The following is a 20,597-nucleotide window of genomic DNA, read 5'->3' on the forward strand; positions in this document are numbered from 1 at the left end:
GGGGGGGGGGGGCAGCGCGAGCGTCATCGCCGCGCGCCGCGCGTGCCCAGCCCGCACGCGCCGCGTCCTGCCCTCCCCGCCTCCCGCGCGTCCCCTCAGGGCGGGCACGGCCCTGCGAACGCGTTCTGCTTGGAAAAACTTTTCCTGCTCTCCAAGCTAGACATGCCCCGACTCAGCTTCGTGCTGTTTCCTCGAGTCCTGTGCGCGGTCACCAGAGTGCAGAGATAGGCATCTGCACCCCCGCTCCCCGTCCCCAGGATGCTGAGGTCTCCCCTCAGTCTCTGCCTGCTGGACACTCCAAGTGCCCTCGGCCGCCCCTCGCACGGCTTCCCCTGCAGGCCCTTCAGCATCCTCGTGTTTTCCAACAGCTCCATGTCTTTTCCATATCTTGTCAGTTTCCATGTCTTTTCCAGACTTGGTGCCCAAAACTGCACGCAGCACCCGAGGAGAAGCCGCACCAGCGCAGGGTGTGCGCCTCAGCCGTGAGGCGGCACGTAAGGGACAGAGGCAGCGTGAGCTGATGCCAGGGTGCCGGTCGTCGGGAAAGCCATCTGGAATTGCAAAAAAGCCCCACAAAACATGCATGCCAGACATTTCGGGTGGTTAACACTATTGTGGCGCCCAGCCCTCAAGGTGGGGATGCCCTGCAGCCCTCAGGAAACAGCCGGGCTGGCTGTTGGGAACACGGCCGTCAGTGCTGCAGGCAAAAATGCAGCCAAGACATCCAGGACAACCTGATATCCTGATATCCAAGTCAACCCTTCTGGCAAGGGCTTGCAGGAGAGCATCCCTCCCTGCTGTTCTGAAATGTTACCTGTAAGTAAGAAGTCCTTTACAAGTGGCTTTTATGCTTAGCTTGAGCTAAAACGAGAAAATCTATTATCTTCCCACCAACATTAAACCCCGGATACTGGTGTTTTCCACACAAAAGTGTTGAAATATCTGAGTTATGCTGTCTTTTCAAACCTTGTTAACACACTACAGTTCTAGTACAAACTAAAATGTAAGTCGTGTTTCTGAAACTCACAAGTTTGTGCTGCTGAGGACAAGTGCTGCTTGATTTTTCCCATGCTGGTTTTATACTTTCAGTTTAGGATAAATATTGTCACAAATTTAGGTGTAAGACAATATCGATGACATTGTAGAAAGACACTCCTTCTCCAAGGACTAATATAAGCAAATAGCCCTTGGAGTTTTACTGACAATCTTTATGTGGAAATTTTGTCTGATTTTACTTTTTTGTTGTGTGAATTTGGTGACAATATTAATTAGTGAAGGCTTGGGGTTAAATTCTGTTACTCTTCAAGTTTACTAACAGCAAATTTGGAAGGGTTTTTATTGTTTGTGGGAGTTGTCCAAAGTATGTTACTCTTCATCAGTTACAAAAAGATGTTAATTTCTTCAAGCAGAAATCTCAACATATCTCAAGATATGTTGAGATTTCTGCTTGAAGTGGAGTGGGAAAAATTCCTGTTCCTGCTCTCTCGGTGAACTGTTATGTGACTCAATCCATCAGGCTGGTGGCAAAGCACCCTTTTCAAAACAGAGAAGGTGGTGGTGATGGTGAACTTCAGGGGGAGCTGGATGTAATTCCAGGGGAAATAAGTCATGTATTGGGGCTGGAAATCAGCAGTGTCCCCTTTGATCCATGCTGTCTTCTTCACACAAAGGCTACTGTGCAGCTTTGGTGCTTGCACATGTGCTAGGAAGGGTGAAGAATTTAATGGACAAATTAAAGAGGCATAAAACCACAGCACTGGAAATCTGCAGGAGGAGGGCACACAGAAAATAAGGTCAGTGTAAACGGTTAATGAAATAGAAGCTGAGTAATTTCTGTGTTTCTGAACAGTGAAGGGCAGGGCTACAACGGTAATGAAATAATGGAAATACTCTGGGTGTTCAGAAGGAGTGAGTGTTGCACCCTGCAGAGTGAATAAATGAGCAAATAAATCACAGGTACTTAGGCTAAAGCAGGAATTTTTAGAAAGACGATTCTGATTATCTACTGTGCCCACATGGAAGTATTCTTCCTTTGAGCTGCATGCTCTGTGGGCTGAAATGCTTGAATTGGATTATCTTACTGAACCAAGCCTGGAGGGAAAATCGCATTTGAGGACTGGAGAAGAAAACCAAACTGCATCAGAATCTCTGCATCTTGACAGCAAGCTGCCAGCAGTTTTTATGGCCTAATCAAAATCAATATGAAATTGACCTTCTCTTTCCATGGCACCTTTAACTGCAATGTGCCTTTGCTGCGTGGCTGCAAGTCCTGCTCATTTACACATCCACGCATGACATGATGTATGCAGTATTCCAGCTGATAAGGTTATTTGGGAAGAAAGGCTCTGCCTCGATGTAAGAATATAATTTATAATTTGTTTTTATGATGAACAGTTCCAGGGGGGCTGGGAGGGTGGGCAGTCCTTGCAAGCAGTGCCACTGGCAGAAGTGAGGCACGAGCAGTACCTCCAGCCGAGATAAGGAACAGGATATTCTGGCCAGGATCCAGGGAAGCACTCAAACAAGCTCTTCATCTGAAGCACAGATAAACACCTTTGTCCCTTACATATTAGAAGGAATATGCCACAGCTTCCAAGGCTAAAATTTAGGAAAGGAGCTGCCTGGTATATATGCTCAAATAATTTTTATTTTAAAAAAACAAAACCGACCAAACAAAACAAAACCAAAACAAACAAAAAACACAAAGAAACAAAAAAAAAAAAAAAAAAAAAGGGACCCAGCCACAAAGAAACAAAACAAAAAAAAAAAAAATGGATCCAGAACTGCCAGAAAATCATCCAAACACCAGCTTAAGGCAAGTTGGTAATAACATCTTCATCTGCTTGCTGGATGCTTGCTTGATTATCTTCCATAGGCTAGATTTCAGACTAAACCCCAAAATATTCTTGCTGTTTCCACCTGTACTTTAGCCTTCACATCACCTCTTGGGGCTTACTGCTCCCGTGAAAGAATTTTTTTGCTCCAAAGGGTCATGCTAAAAATTCTGATCCTGTAGACAGTGCTGCATTGAACACTGGTTCCCAGCCGTCAGCAATCTCGTGGGGAAACTGGGAAGTGTTTCCAAGGCTGGATGCCAGGCAAGCAACAAAGTCAGAGGAAAATAAGTTATACCTCTCCTTTATTTGTCTCCACACCCTGCAATTTCCCTGTCTCCAGGGAAACTGTTTCCATTATTTCTATGGATTCAAGTGAAACCAGTTAAGTGTCATGCTAAGCCAGAATTGTTACAGTTTGAATTGAAGGCTCTGGATATACAAAACCAATGTCTGAGTTCACATGTTAATGTGGCTTAAGATTTTCAAACCTTTTAGAAGCACCTTCAAATTCTTTTAAAGAAGCAACAGATGTCCATGTTAAAGTAGAAACTGTAATTTTGTTTCATGGGGAATAGGCAAAAATAAACCAAAATTGTTGCCTGATAAAAGCACTTTCTCATATCCTAATCTTAAATATTACTTGACAGATTGGTTAAATACTAGCTTGATGCAAGAGCTCAGGAGTGTGAAAATTAAGTGATTGTCTATTTGGAAACTGGTTTTTTCTTTTGTATTGGAAAGATGTCATAAAATGTTTGCTGATGCCACATATTGATAGTCCTACAATACAGAGGAAATCCAGAGTACTGACAAGCTTATGAGTCACATCTAATCCCTAAGAGATGATAGCACATTTAATAACATTGGGGGATAATCAGATAATCAAGTTAAACCATTAAATCAAAATGGCTTTTGGCTTTTTTTTTTTTCCAATTATTTCTCCTGCTTATTCAGCTTCCAAGTATCTGTTACAGACCAGAAATTAATCTTGACTGCCTTGAAATGCTGGAAGACATAATCTTTCTCAATCAAGTATTTTTGTTGTTCTGCATGGACAACCTCTCTTAAATCTCGATACTAAAATGCTCCTTTTAAAACAGGGGATGCATCTTTTTGTTGATTCGGCTGATTTTAAATGAAATTTCACTTTTACAGTTGTATCTTAGAATGCAGGTGTTGTTAAAAGATAGAAGTATGGTTGAGAAATGCCCCCTGTTGTGTAGAACAGGGTCTCATGCACAAGAGCAGACTGTCTCACATGAAATATTCTCTGTGTGCCACATGTAAGTGTTAATCTCTCCATATTTTCCAAAGATCCCAATTCTTCATTCCCTGCCCAGAAATGCTTACAAGAAAACTGTTGTGAGTAGTTGAATTCCTCGTAGTAATACAAGCAAAATGGGAAAGTGTCCAATTATTGTGTCAGAGACTGCAGAGCCAGGATGAGCACTAGAGAATGATGGATGCTGACCTTGTATTTTTCCACCAGGTAGTGTTTTCTACAGTATGGATAAAGTTGTCAGAATGATGTTTTGCTACTTCAAGAACAGGTAAGTGATCATTTTCCCAAATTGCCTCATATTTTTATATTGAGCTTTATTGTAAAGTATTATTCAGAGGGCCAACAAGGATAGGTTTGGTGTAAAATCATAACTCAATACATATTTGTCTCAGACTTGGGGTGATGCTATACTTATATTAAGAATTTGGGAGACTTGATGAAGTAGAATTTATGAGCCTTTTTTTGACACATATTTCTTCAGAAAACAATACACATTCTCAGGCCCTCACAAAATTTGCAGTACATGCAGCCGTGCTAATATTCCCCCTGTGAAATTTTACTTCCCTTGCTTGTAAATCCATGAAAGCTTTGGGAATATGACTTGAGCCAAGACAAATCATGCAGGCAAGTAGACAGATGGTACCATGAAAAGCAGAACTCATGGTGGGTCCATCACAATCGTGTCATTCACCAAAATCTGAGTCAAGTGGCCAAAACTCGGAATAACTTTCCCACTGCCATGGCAATTCCTGACGAGTGGTTTTGCTTGGGGCCAAGGGCAGGGTTTTCAATGTCTTCAAGGAGAGAGACATTTTCTGGTGCCGCTGGAGTTTGGAGCTGTTTGGCCTGTGCCGCTGTACAGTGACACGGGCTGGGGAGGCAGAGAGGATGGCTGCACAAGTGGGCATTTCAGTCTGCATGGGAGGCTCCCACTCGAAGTGAGCCACCCCAGGAGCTTGTCCTGCTGGTGACAGCTGTTCTCGGAGCATTGTTTCTGTGACAAGGGACCTGTGCCCAAGGAGCAGGGACAACACGCACCAGCTCGGAGCACCGGCGCGGTGCCCCCTGCACCCACCGGCCCTGCCCCGGTGCCCTCCTGCCGCCGGGGCTGTCCCGGCGGGAGGTGCCGCAGAGGCGCGGGTGGAAGGCAGGACGGGCTCCGCGGCCCCTCCGCCCGGTGCCCCTCTCCTGCCGCAGGGGAGGAGGCTCGGCCGCCGCCGGCACCGGCACCGAGCGGTCCGCGGGGAGCCGAGCCGCGCCGCGGGCGGCATGGAGTGGGAGCTCAACCTGCTCCTCTACCTGGCGCTGTTCTTGCTGCTGCTGCTGCTGCTGCTGCTCCTGCTGTGCCTGCTCCTCCGGCAGCTGCGGGGCTCGGCGGGAGCAGCCCCGCGCCGCCTCCCGCCACCCCGGCAGCCCTGGGCTGAGTGCCCGGAGCCGGGAGCTGGGAGCCGCCCGCCGCCGCCGCCTCGGGCCGCCCCCAGGTGAGTCCGCGACACGCAGGGAGGGTTGGGGGCCGCCCCCGGGGCCGCCTCCTCCTCTCCGCGTCCCCCGGGAAGGCGCGGGCTTGGTGCTGCTCCGCCGATGCAGCATCTCCTGTCCTCGACCGCCCTCCGGTCCCCCGCTCTCTCTAGAGTAGCTACGTTTGCCTTGTAAAATTCAGGGGAAATCTGAAGGTGCGCCCACCCTGCAGCTTTTACTCTGTAAGAAAGTATTATAAAACTCCCCTCCGGCTCTCTTTGCGGGGGAGGTTATGATGGCTTTCCTTTGGCATACAGAGATCCGAATTTGACCCGATTACAGAATTTTTAAATGTAGCGTTTTCCAGTGCGGAAGACACTCACCTTTCAAAAGAACTTCCCCCTCCTCCCTGCCCCAACTTAAACCATATCTAATTCATTTTTCCTCCTTTTACTCCACAGGAGCAATTCCATCATATAGCTAAAATGCCAAGTAAGCTTCACTCCCTGTAGAGTGGGAGCAGACCTGACAACAGCCCATGGCTGACCCTACCCCATCTCTGATGTCCCCCAGGGACCACTTTGGCCCCAGCACGGCAGCTGCTGCTCCCCAGGTAATGCCTGGGGCTGGTGTTGATGTAGTGTGGCTGGGCAGCCACCTCCGGCTGACAGCCCCCATCCTGTGCAGGTCATCAGGGGTGGCACCGACAATGAAGCAACTCAGCCTCTGGGCCTTTAGGAAATTAATGTTTGAGGCCTCTAGGAAATTTGTGCAGGCCTTTGGCTGTGGACCTTTCACAGCATGGTTTTTTGATAGCTCTCTGGAAACAGGGTGTCTTTCAGAGAGTGAGCCTAGGTGAACATGAGTTTTGACCTGTGCTCACTCTGGTGAGTTTCTGCACCATGGACAAAGAAGGACAGACACCGGTTTGTCCCTACAAGAAGGACCTGTGGAGAAGCTAAGAATAGGTTCTATCAGCTGTGCAGTGAGCTTGGCAAAAAGAAATTATTTTAGTGCTATAAAGCTGGTGTTCTTGTTTAAAAGTGTGGGGTTTAGAGGTTCTTCTTTAGGGGTTCTTTAAGCCACATTTAGATGGCAGCTGTTGGGGCAGTGTGGCTGCAGGCAGCATGTCTCCAGCATTGCTGTGGGGTCTATTTTTACAGGGCAGATTGCTGCTAATTCAACAAGTGCCTCTCAGTACACGATCTGCCTGCTTCACTCCTGCTGTGCATTGCTCTGTTACAAGGCAGCATGCTGCGAGCACGAGGACGCTGTTGGAGGGATCATAGGATATTCCAGCTCTCCAGCCCTTGCTGCAGTGATCTGAGCTCTCTTCTCCTGCTCGCTGCTGGGTGACTTGGCATGGGGGAAGAGTCTGCTAATGGTGCAGGGGTAGTTACAATCAAGTTGGAGAGGCCCTCCTCCAGTGAGTGTTGGCATTGCTCTGGCCCTTCTTCCAGCTGGCTCACTATGGCTTTTTATTTCAAGCTTTTTAAATTGTTGCACACTCTGGGATTTAAGACAGGTCTTTTATTTGCATCATTGCAGATCCATCATCTCTTGTGCACACTGTCCCAACGTGCAGTCCTGCTTGGCAGGGGCTTTGCAAGACACAGGACATTCTGTTTGGGGTACTAGTCCTGTGCTGCCTCACACACCTCGGGGCCATGAGGATTTGCTGTCTGTAGCCCCTCCTAGTGCCTAATGCCCCAGCTGCCCTTTTCCACTCTTGGGTGGATTTTTCAGTCATGGGAAAATGTTGAGAGAACAATCCAGTGTAGGTTTCCCTGCCAGTGACTCATCAGCCTCATATCTCTATGGTTTTCTTGTTCTTCCTCTTTGAAAATGGTGGGAATGATTTTGGCCTCACATCAGAGATTAGAAAGAAGGTGACTAATGGTTTTGCTCAATTAATATGAGTAGCCATAAAACTGCGATACATATTCTGCATGAGCACCAAGAGATTGCCTTCAGAATGTGACTTCACAGGTAAGTGAAGTGCTTAAAATCTTGGGAATGGTTGGGGCACTTCTTATAATTTGTGTTGCAGAAGCCCTTCGTACTTAGGGTATTGCATGGAGCAGAGAGAATCTGATTTTTGTAATGACTCTTTACAAGCATGACTGATAGGGCACAGTTACCTTTCTTTGGAAAATGAAAAGTAGTACATGATTTTTCTGACATATAAGCATTTTACACCAACAGTGCAGGAGAAAAGTTTATGGGGGCTACTCAGTGGAACATCTGCAGGTCAGAGGATTATAATCTCTTTGCTTTGTCTTGTTTTGGTACTAGTACTGCATCTCAAGTGTTGTCATTTCACAAATACCTGCAGTGCAGCAATAAATACCTCAAATTCACAAGATGAGTGCTCCTTTTAAGTAAGCTCCATGTTCCAGTGCTGTCATCTGCAGTGTAATTTGGAAGGACAAGCAGGGGAGTTGTTTGGCATCACACACCCAAGTGGCATCAAACATCTTCTCCATTCAAACAATTTTCCATTTCTTGATGTGTGTTTTAGGGCACAGCTGTGGAGGCAGCACTTTCCCCTCTGCTGGTGTGGTCGCAGGGCAGGAAGGTGATGGTTATACAGCTCTTCAGTGTTGGTGTTATAGGTGATTTGTTTTCCCAAAGATTGATGCTGCCAATCCTTTGACTGATCTTTTTGCTCAGGAAGGAGGGCAGGCTACCTCTTGTACAAAGAACCTGTCCCACTGTCCTGAGATCTTTTGGAAAGTTTCTAAATTCCCAGTGTCCAACCTCTCAACAGAAGGCGTACACCCTCGTGTTTAATCAGTGATGAGAGGCAGAAGTAAGCCAAAGGCTCTGAAAGATTAGCCAGATGAATCATCGAGGGAAGATGTAAACAAGCTTCAGGGTGAGAGAAAGGCAAGATGGAATCGTTAGTAGGAAATGACTCCTGAGCCCTGCGTGTTGCTGAAGTGCACAGGCACAAGCATCCTGTCCTGGGAGGGGACAAGGTTTCCCTTCTGCTCAGCACTGAGATATTGGGACGCCTCATTACTGGGCCATTGCCGGCAACACCAGAGGGAAGTCAGATAAGAGCCGTGAAAAGCCCTTGGGGAATCCACAAGGAAAGAATAAAACAGTTAAATATGTATGCTTTTGTTAGCTGGCAGCTATACGGCAACCTAATCATCTGCAAGTATTTGAAATATACAAACTCATGATCTGTAACAGGGCATAGGAGAGTACAGATGGGGACTACTAACATTAAAGGCAGGAGAAAGTACTTGACAACAAGGTGTGTTAACTCAATAAATGATCTCCCAGGGAAAACAGAAAAAGCTTGATGTTTGCCCCTTAAAAATTAGATTGTCACTGGAGGGAATGTGCTCTTATGAAGAGGCACTGTGTTGTCACCTCTTTTCCCATCTGTAGATTAAAGGCTCATTGTACCAGAATAGTTCCCAGTGAGGCCTGAAGAATTATGCCAGAAATGTCCTAATTTGGGTATTTACAAATACTCTAAACCAAAAACAGCAATCTGTTTCTTTTTCTGATGATTAATCTGGTGTATTTTCACAGTGACAGGTAGTGGCATAGCTCCACTCACAGCCACAGCTGTGCAAGGCTTGCTCAGTATCTTTAAATTTTTGGCATTCCTGAGAAACTCTCTTCTGTGTTGCTTCCCTTCAAACCTTATTACATCTCTCAAATTCCACTTTGAAAATCCACCTCTGTGAAGGGCTGTCGAAATTCTGACAGTCATTTAAGATCTGTTTTGAGGTGCCTTGGGGGACTTCAGCCAAAGCAGGTTTTCTGTTCAGGTGTATGGGCACATCTGAGCTGACAAAGCTTTCAATACAGAATAAAATGGTTCATCTTATTTGGACTTACAGAATAAATTTATTATTATTACTATTACTACTAGTCCTACTCTAATTTGATATTTTACCACATAGTAATGACTGCAATTTTTAGAGAATGGGGAATATATTGCTTCATGTAATTACAAAAATTGAATTCTGTGAGAAATCTAGATAATTATTGGAGGAAATTTATGGAAAGCCTCACAAATCCAAATGTTACATGTTTTCAGTGTGACTTTCAGTGAAATTCAGCAGCATGTGGTGAATTCTCTCAGGTGACTTCTCTCTGAAATTGCATATACTATTTTTGATTCCAGAAAAATGAACATCTTCAGAACAGATCTTGTCAATAGGAATGGTATTAAATGGTATTTTGCATTTCCTGGATAATTTTTTTAATAATCAGGGATAAAATGTACATCCTCAGTCTGCTTAGTTTATTTGTCTTTATGGGTGGGGTGTTTTTAAATTCAATTTTGTACTTTTTCTGAATCTGTGTTGACAGAAAAGGCACTCTGCAAAAATGATTAAAAGACAAGTCCCTGCTTGCTGAAGAAAGCAGTTGATAGAGAAGAACAAATTAATTTTCATTCTGGCCTTTGTGCACAAGGCTTTACTTAATCTCTGTGTTAGCAAATGGCTCTTCTGCTTTGTCAAGATTTAATATCTTTAAAAGCTGAGTTCACTGCGAGTCTGCTGGGTTCACCAGGGCACGCTCACACCTATTTAACACCTGGGAGGTGGTGTGTGCTGGCTTTTTAAAATTTATGCCGCATTAAGGAGCCTGTCAAGAGGCAGCTCTCTGTCTTCACGCATGGTAATGAAGTTTTCAGAGGAATCTGGTCTTTCGCAAAAGATCGCCTGTCTTTGGTAGAACAGGTTTTGCTGGAGCCTTGATTGATTGCTGCAGACAAGTTTAACTGCTCTGCTTGGAGAAAGGATCACTGGTGTATACTTTCCCTCCGTTGTTTTCTCTTCCTTTGGAGTGATTGATATATTCAAACCAGTCCTTTCTACACGACATGAATGCCAGGGAACATCACACGTGGCATGAAACCTTGATACTCCCGTCCTGAAAATGAAAAAATCTTCCCAAAAACTCTCAGAACTTCACGTTATGACAGTGTCGCTGACTCCTTGGGATAGCCTAGGGCTGTGTCTGTAAACCCTGCGGGATTCTGCTGGCCAGGGGAGCCATGGGGGGAGTGAGGATTGGCAGGAGGTGGAGGAGGAGCAGAACAAAACACAGGTGTTGCCAATAGAGAGGGAGGATCAGGCTCGTTTACTTGCAGCTGAGGGTGGGCACAGAGAGGTTAAAAGCACTGGGACAGGTAGCTGTGGGTCTTCTGGAGAGAGAGGAGGGCTGGGAAGTGATGTCCCAGGTTTTGGCTGCTGGCCTTTGGCAGTAGCGCTGCCTTCTTGGTGGGTGTCTGCCAAGAGAAGTTGGTGAAGATGGAGGGGCCCAGGGCAGAGGAGATCCAGGAACAGCAGGTGTTATGTTTATATCTATTTTACTATGCTTGGGTTGTTGTGTAGGAAAGAGCAGGGCATGGCCCTCCTTAGAGGGTGAAGGCAAATGTGTGTGTGGGACTTTTTTGTCTTCTTCAGCCAAACAGTTCCCAGAAAACAGTGAGGTCTTACAAAGCCTCTCCTGCTTTGTCAGATCTCCCCAGCAGTTCAATAGGGGTTCTGATCTGCATAGAGGTTTTTCTGTCTGTCCTGTGAATACAGCTTAGCTCCCTTTTCCTAGACAGAGGGGTATCATGTCTTAGGTTGATGTGCCTTCCTTTACTTTAAAATCGTGGAAATTAGACAGTATTTTTTCATGGTCTTTTTGTAAGCCCCTAATGAAATAATTTGGCTAAGAGTGCCAGTAATTGAAGTGATGCAAACCATTTCTTTGTTAAAATGCACAGTTTGGTTGAAGTAGAAGTCTATAAATTGTATAATTGTGCTTTAGTGAAGTCTACTTTAATGGACTTGTCTGTGTCTGTTGTCCTGATTCACATATAAATCCTTGGAGACTCATCAGCTGTCAGAAAATTATGGATGTTTAGCAGAGGAATTAGAGGTCTGCAGCATGTTCTTGTGCAAAGAATAAGCATGGAGGAAAAGAGGTTCATTGCTGCTCTGCCCCAGCCCTGTATTCACATATGTCATTCAAACCTGCATGAATTCAATAACCTTATCCATGGCTCAAGAAAACTGGAAGGGAAATGTGTGCCCCTGGCCTGTGTGTACCCTGCTCATCTTCTCCTGGATGCTGGCTACCCTAATTCCTCAGGTGGGGAAACAGGCATAAAGTGGTTCTGAGCAGGGGTACAGTGCAAGCCTCTGGTGGAGATCACCTGAGTTTGTGTGCCTCTCAAAACCTGAGTGTGGGCAATGACCCACCTGCCTCAAGGCCCCTGGTGGCTGAGACAAACTTTTGGGTTCCTGGAGCTGAATACAAATGGATTCAGAGCTACTCCTGCATGCACTGTTACCTCCCACTTTAATGCAGGTCAGAAACCCAAAAGACTGCAAGAGAGTGTGTTATAATCCCAGCTAAGAAAGCTTGCAATTTGGCCTTCAGTTCAGGGAAAAGAGCACTTGTCCCCTTCTCCTGTTGTGTTGTGGAAGGTAGGTGGATCTGTTTGGGGAAAAAGAGCTTGTTTTGCCCTGTGGGTGGCTGGTTACCAGGAGTGAAGTGAGGAAACTTGTTCAATGAACGCACAAAGGTCTTCTCCACTCTGTGATAGCAGCTTGGTGGCCTTTACTTGTGGCCCTAAGATCCCAACAAATTTCCTTTTCAACCTCCTGTTTCTGCCACCAGTTCTATAAGTAACAGTAAGCCCCATGGAAAACACAAAGGTTTGAAAACATTTTAGGAATAGAAGACCTTGAGCATCAAATGCTTGTGACAGGACAGAGCTGTGTGATGTGTAACAAACTCATTTGTCTGCTTGTCTCAGCCTGCAGCTCTGAGAAACCAAGTATCACCTGGGAGTTTTTGTAGAAGTAATTTAACTTTTAAAGGAAATGCATAGTCATGAAACTGTGCAATATTAATTTAACCAGAAATTTGAAAAGTGATTTTTTTTTTAAATTTTGTTCTTCCACTTTAGTCTGGTCCTTTGAGCATAGTCAAGGCATAGCTGGATTTCTCATTCACTATTTGAAAGCTGTTTGCTTAATGTCATTTTTGAGTATCAAATTTAAAAAAAATAGTTTGCTTGGCCAAAATCTGCCTTGACTGTAGAGACATCTCACTGTTATAAAATCTTTCCCCTTTCAGCTGTCCTTTGAGGGGGATTGTTTGAACACTGGAAAGCACTGAAATGCTATTCAGTGCTAGTACAGAGGAAGGCATGAGATACTTTTGTGAATTGTGATGATTTTTGTTGCAGTCTTCACTGAAGTAAGCTGACTAATCAAGAGGTTTTACTGTTTTTTTCTTTGTTCATCACAACTGCTGCGTTAGTTTGCAGTCTTTTGGGCATTAACTATTTCCTCAATTTGTAACATACAACTCAAAATGAAATGTAAAATCTTAATAAGGGTTGATGACAAAAAAATTTTAAAAACCTAAAACACGACCTTTTATTTTTTCCCCTATTGATCCTACTGCATCTGTACTGGATTCATTTTGAGCTCAGCACTGAGTTTTCCTGTGTTAAAGACAAACTCTTGGCGTGAGGTTATCTATTCCTATGGAAAATTTGGCTTACAGAAACCTGCTCACAGTTTGATACCGCAGAAAGCAGAGCTGGTGGGGGACCTGCCTAGAGCTGCTGGGAATGCTTCGTAAGCAGAAGTATTCTGGGATCAAATATTAGGATGTGTAGGTAAACAAAAGCTTTCCCTTTTCCCCAGTAGTGCCGCAATTCCCGAGCAACGCCACTGGGTGGCGCGCTTTCTGTAAGGTTCAGCCCTCTTTCAAAATCCCTGGGATTTCATCAAATCAGCGTTTACATTATTCATCTCTTCACTTCCCCTTTGACTATTACCATGCCTATTTTTGAAAAAAAAAAAAAGCTACTGAGCGTGGTTTAAAGTGGTTTAACTAAAGTTTCTGCAGTGACTGACACAGGCAGCCTGACAAAAAGCAGGCATCCATCCTTCTCTGCCACAGGGTTCAGCAGAATAACTTGTGGTCAGTTGGTATTAAGCTGCTGTACAGCAATTGTATACATCCCTACTATATTGGGATATAGATCCTGGTGCAGGTGGAGGCTGGGGTTGCTGTGAAGTTGGTGTTTCCTGGTTTCTCCCTCTGGTTAGAGGCACAGCAGCTGCTCCCTGTTCTAAGGACCTATGCTCTTGCTCAGTCAGGTGCACCTCCCAGCCCTGAGAGGCAAGTCCTAATTAGCCATAAATATTTATTTATTTTGGCTGAAGGCAGAAAGGTAATTTATGTCCACAGCTGTCTTCAGCAAATAATAGCACACCAGGAAGGAAATACGTTAGCCATTAAAAGAATAAAATGCATCTGCTTCTCCTTGGTACTTTGGATGCAAAGTTTAAATGTGATCAGGTGCCATGGCACAGATGGGATTGCACCACCTTTTCCTGCAGCTCACAGCCTAGTGCTGCAAATCCTGCACTGTTGTACTTAGGGGCTTTAGAGGTGTTGGAGGGATCAGGGCAGGAATTTCTCCCCTTTTCTTCCCTCTTACCAGTCCAGAGTTAGGAGTTGTGCAGTTAGAGAGGAACAAGACTTGCAGTGTTTGGAAAAGTTGTGTGACAAACTTTAATGTTGTCTAACCTCAGTTTCACCCATGCCAGGGGATAGTAAGGGCTGGATAGTTCTCTTTTCTCATTCTGGGAAGATGATTTGACTGGCTCAAGTTATGACATCACTTTACTTCTTAGCTCCATTCTTGGATCTAGGCATTTGCTTTTTTGAGCAATGGCCTCCAGACCTGCAATGGAATAGCAATTTCCTTTTTAGGGTTTTGATTACCTGGGGTATGGTTAAGCAGGTGGTATTCCAGACAGCTCATGAGAAGTCAGCCAAACCACTGACTGAAAATAGACACAACAAAATGAGGAGCTCAGGACATAGGAGGATGAGGCAGGGAATGTGGTTCCCCTTGCAATTGGGATTATCCTGTAGCATCTGAATGCCAAAAAACCACTCTGGTTTTTGGTCTGGTGAGGGGTCAGGATATGTGGCATGAGTTACATGAACACATCAAAACCAATTCAAATCTATAGTTTAGGGTTTAGTGCTTGCTATTAGTTCTTGGGTAGAGATTTGCACCAAGGTACTTTTATTAAGAATAAATACTGTTTTAAACATATCACTCCTAGAAATAGAGGCTTGAGGTTTCATAGGAGCCTAAGAGTGGATCTTGAAAAGATGTGCAGCCCCTGACATAGAATCCATCCTCTAATCTGAGAAAGCTAGCATTTAAAATGCTATCAATGGAATCAAGAAAATGGAGTTTTCCTTTGCAAATACCTAAATAATAACTACATGAAAGTTATTGCTGGGGATGGGAGGGGGAACACTTTTCAGTAAACAGAACTGTAGTTTGCATCAGGATGTCATTAGTTCCTGTGTTTCTGGACCTTAACCTGGCTCTGGTTTACCTACAGCTCTGTTGTCATTAACACTGGAAGTTGTTGGAGTTGAACGTCATTTTAACCTTGAAAATATTAATTCAAGTTAATTAACCAAAAGAGGAGATGCAGAGGCACTGAGGTTTTTAGATGAACAATACCTCAGACATTTCTCCTAAACTTAAAGTTTATTCCCAGGCAAACAGCTAATTTAGAGAGAATAAAAATAATCTGTCATACAGCCAACTCTTTAAAAATATGATGGAGGTGAGAAATTTAAACTACTGGTAGTGTCCTATTTTGAACAGTACAGCCAGTAATCCATGGAGGAAAAAAACCCCTTGTGCCTGGCAATTATCAGGGTGGGATTAGTAGAATCCTAAGAAATGCTATTTTAAATTGTCTTTTAATATTTTTCTTGAGGTGAAGGTTGGGGTTTAAACACTGGCAGGCCCTTCAGCCTTGATCTTTTTGGGTCCCTTCCATCTCAGAATATTGGGTTTCTGTTGATTGTGTATGACAGTGAGAAAGAGAAGGTTTATGCAATTTTGTTCTATCCATGGTTATGCCCAAAGCCCCATGTTCGAATGTCTTTGTTCATGCATAAACCTTTGAGTGGCCTGCTTGCCTTTTAAAGATTTAGAACTAAGAAATGGAGCATTTGACTCTAGAGTGTCTATGTGTCTGGGTGTGTGTTGACATTGAACAACTAAAAGGCACTAATGTGCTGGCAGTTTAGGCAGGTTTCTCTTAGTTCAGGTATCAAAATGTATTGTAGAAACCATGAAAGTGGCTTTAGAGGTCTTCAGCTAAGTGCTAAAAATATTTCTTGTGTTTTTGAGTACTAAACACAAAGTGTTGAGGATTATATGGAAGGTTATAAACAAAAAGAATGGAATTAAGTTGCAAACAAATCATTAAAGTTTGTAGGCTTACAAGTGCCTCCTGATAAAACTGTTGTGTTATTTGAGCTTGATGTGGGCTCCATGCAGTTTGAAATGAAATCAGACTGCTAGTCAGGGTTTTGGTGAATAGTCATTTGGAAGATTGAGATCAGCAAGTTTTAGAAACTTAATGAAAGGCTGAAGAGAAAAGAAGTTGATGTAGGCTTTGGTTTTGTCTCCAGGCTTACTTCCTCTCCTAATCAAAGAAGAATTTTGTGGGCCTGGTTCTTCTCTTCTGTATACGAGACAAGGCTTTTGCTGTGTCAGGTGAGAACAGCCACATGGAGATGGGAGGGTTTTTCTTACCTTGGCACCTTCAGAATAATTTATGGATTCTTTTTTTCTTCATGAGTCAATAGGTAAATCAAGGAGGCAGTTCTCAGTGACACTGAGGGCCTTTGGCAAGTACAGAGAGAAAGAACAAAGCAGTGCAAAGTCAGTAGCTTGTGACTTGAAACCTGGGCTCAGTTATCAGTCCCCAGCAGTGACCTTGGGGACACTACTGAGCCTCAGCTTGCCTTTATTCTCCATTTGAAAATGAAGATAATGCTGTTCCTGTATCCCAGGACTCTTGTGTGGCTTCTAATGGGAGGCCTCTTGGTGAGAAAGAGGTCTTGTTACAAGACCTCACTTAGAAGTGTTTTAGGGAACAGTACATGCAAAGCCCACTTATTTCTCTTCTCAGAGAGGGAAAAAACCACTCATGGGTGATTTTTAGTTTTTTGCTTCAGATTTTTTGAATTTCCATTGAGCTAACAGAACTCAGTTCTTTTTCTTACTGCTCCTCTCTCCTAAGTAGAGCTAATGGCCTTAATGGTTAAGGGAAATACCTTTCTGAACTTGCATTTGTTGATCTGAATCATTACTTAGTGCTATTCCAAGTTCCTGGATGGGGGACAAGACAAGTATTTGCTATTATGGATGAGCTGTTCCCTCATACACCATCTGTGTGGAAGTGTAGAGCACAAAGCCCAAGTGATCTGCTCATGATAAGCTGTAGCTCAGAACAGCTGGAAATGCAGGAATATAGCCTGAGCACCTGGCTCCTTTTCTCCCTCCTTTCCCCATAGGAGGAGTCCATATCACTAGTAATGAGGGATGTAAACTGTGTTCCTCAGGAAGAATTAGCCTGGAAATCAAGTCCTGCCTTAGTATAGTGCTGTAGAGCTGTCCTGGTAACCAAGAGTAGCATCAAGGACTAGAATCTGGCTCAAGTGATTTGTCTTTTCTTGAATTGAGATTATTGCACTGAAGGCAACCTTGTGATGTGTCTTACTCTAAAGACAATTTCAAAGAAACCTGCACCTCCTCTGAGTAAATGAAAATAACATCGTTTATTATTATAACATCGTTTTCCAGTAAGAGAAATTCAGCTGCCTGCTGCTGTAATTGGCATGAATGCCTGTACCTCCCATTAACCTCTTCACATTGTACTGGTGTCCCCAGAGAAATCAAGGATCTGTCAGAGTGCTGCTCTGTAATGGGTTGTGGATTAGAAGTAATGAATCACTTACAGGAAGTTGTCTTTGCTGGAATATAAAACAACATTTAGTCTCCAAAGCAACTCTCAAAGTGCTTTAAGAAACAACAAAATCTTGTACTTTGTACTCTTAGCCTGTCTTTCAGCAGCCCCCTGATGCCAGCACATGCAGCAGGGAAAGAATTTATAAACTTTGTCAGTGTTAAACGTCGAAGTTCTTTTTCCCCGTCTGTAAACCAGCAAAACTCTTCTCTCTTGTCCCTTATTTTAATGGTGTTACTGCTTAGTGTTGCCTCATATCTTCCACCCACAAGGTGCTGGAGTGCAGCACCAAGCTCTCTCCATTTGTGCTGAGCTGCCCTCGAGTAGGAGCTCAGGGAAACAAGGCACTGGGAAATTTCTATCCTCTGGCACCAAGTCTGGAACAAAACAGTTTTCTCTCTTAGTGTTAATCAAATAATGCACTTGAAACAGCTCTATTTTTCCCACCCTCACCTTTGCTTCTGACAGTGGTTCATCAAGGATTTTGGACTCTTTCACTTCCATAGAGATGTTAAAGTGTGGAAAAGCATTAAGGGTCTATCTTGATTTATAATTCCATAAGGAAATGGTCTGCTCCATGAAATTTCCAAAGCCTGAAAATCTCCCTTGGTAAGCCTATTGCCCTTCAGTACCTCTACAATAGGCTTTTAAAGTATTTTGCAATGGGATTTTACTTTTAGGAGGAAATATTTTAACTAGGACAATGACAGACCTGGGCCTTTCTATCCTGTGTGAGAAGTGCTTTAATATGATTCCTGTTCTCCAACTCAGTTTGATAAATTGAAGGGTCTTTGCATTTTCAGCAGCTTCTGGGTACATAGCAGAGAAAACTCTGCTATAAGGAGGGCCTTGCTCTTTTATTCTCCTCTGTGATGTATTTAAAGGTTGTTATGTAGGGTCACATAACAGCTCAGGAATAGCATTGGTAGCAAAATGAGGCACAATGCTTTTGGGCAGGAGATGAGGACCTGCTGGGAGACTGCCTTGATACAGCAAACCATCCATCTTCCTATTTATTTATTTATTGCAAACTCCTCAAAGCAACTTCAAAGGGCTGTGCTTCTGAGATGCACTGCTTTTGTGCTAACTTTTCATCCCCCTGGACTTCTCCATTGTTTCCAGAAAAACACACATATGTGTTTTAGTGCTGCAACCAGACTCTGAAAATATTTTCAAGCCCCTTATTAGGAACCCCATATCAAGTTCATTATTTCACAAATCTGATGATTGCTGCATGCACTCCTTGCCTTCCTGTGCAGCTACAACCCCAGGATTTCACTCTGTATGGACAAGTCTTGTGCCTTGAAATGGATTGGGAACTGACAGGGCCCTGCTTGCAAAGTCTCAGTGTGTGCCAGAACTAAATATACTATTAAGGCAAAGCCACTCTTTTTTGATATTTTACTGCTGTTTTTCATTCCAGGTGTTTGCAGCTCTGTGTTAAAGAAGAATTGGAAGTGCACTGTGCCAGCAGCAGCCCTGGGAAGCAGACTCTTGCGTCCTGGTATGATTTTACTAGTGATTGAAATTCGAAGAGCAGGGAGGTGCTTGGAAGGTGAAAAATATTCCTATGACCTCACGTGGTTTCTTAACTTGTGTAAAAATTTGTCTTCATTTTTAAAAAATGAGGAAAAGAATTATAATAAATCTACAAGGCTTATTTGTGACTGGTGTGTGGGCACTATTGACTGTTAGAGCTGCTGTCAGGTGAAACACCTGCCCACAGTGGCCATGAAGGTCCTGCAGCTGGTGCAGGTGAGTCATCATCTCCAACTGTTTTAGCCTAACTTGAATTGTTTCTGCTGAAGGCAATCACTACAAAATGCATTTCTCTTCAGGCACATGTTCATGTCTTCAGGTTCATCCTGGATTTGCTCACAGAGCTATTCCTGCCTTTTCCTTTTGCATTCAAATCGATGCAAAGGCTGAAATTCTGTAATAATCAGATTTATTTTCTTTTCAAACATCTGCTCTTGCCAAATGGCCTGACAAGTCTTTCCCATGCTTTTACTCTACCATTTCCCCCTGCTCCTCCAGGCCTCTTTGCTTATTGAAGTTATGTAAATATTCCCTTGCTTAAACACACATTGATAACATTTTAGATTGACTGGAGTGGGTTTTACTCCCAGCGTCAGCTGCTGGCAAGAAGATCCTTCTCTTCTCTGTTTAACCTTTTCCTACCATTGCAATTCATCTTGGATCATGCATTACAGACCCTTTCCAGAGTAGAAAAATATTCTGTGTTCTCACTCCCAAGATTCTTTTCCTTGTTATTCACAGATTAGAAATCTAGTGGTAGCCTCCCAGTGACTGAATGTTACCTCGTGTTTGTTCGCAAAGAACAGAATAATGAGCTGGTTGAAGGTAGAAGAGTGGAAAACCATTTCAAATATTTTGATTTTGAATAGAACAGATTTCTGCCCCTGGAAATGAGAAGCGAAGTGTACACAGAGACATTTACTGCAGAATAAAAGGCATGTCTTAATTTGATTCCAAATCCACAGCCCCCAACACAATGTTTGAAGGGCAAAATGCAATTCAATACATATGTTGGATCATTTCTGTGAATCTGAGAGTTGCTATAAAGTAGTAAGGATACCAAAGAAGGCATAGAAAACAAAAATCCTGTAATCCAGAAAAATCTGTTCTCCTAGATTGAAAAGTAAAAAGCCAAGCTGTCCCCCCATTGCCTCTTAATGTGCTATTATACACATGACATACTTGGAACAGATTTTTTAGCATAGCAGGAATTGTGCGTCATCATGCCAGGGTTAAACCATATCCAGCATTTCAGGGAGCCAAGGATTCAAACCTTGGATTGTGGCACTGGGATGGGCTTGCTATAGCAAGGGAGGGAGGTAGAGCAGATGCATTCCAGGTGGTCCTATGCTAACTGCTAAATAATTTGTCAGACAAACAGACACATTTTTCCAAGTTATGCAAGGGTTTGTTTTATTTGTGAAGTTTAATAGGTATTTTTGTGTCAAGGAAAGTAACTTAACTGACCTTTGTGTGGCATTTACTGTAGTAGAGATTCTATTAACATATTTCTAAGTGATGATTACAGATTTATTAGTTCCTAGAGTCTCATTAATTGTTCACATGATACCGATACAGCTTTTTTTAGGTTTCTGCATCACCCAAATTTTTTTTCTTTATCACACATCTGGTTGA

Source organism: Onychostruthus taczanowskii, unplaced genomic scaffold (assembly GCF_017590055.1).
Source record: "Onychostruthus taczanowskii isolate IOZ18803 unplaced genomic scaffold, ASM1759005v1 scaffold38, whole genome shotgun sequence".
NCBI lineage: Eukaryota > Metazoa > Chordata > Aves > Passeriformes > Passeridae > Onychostruthus > Onychostruthus taczanowskii.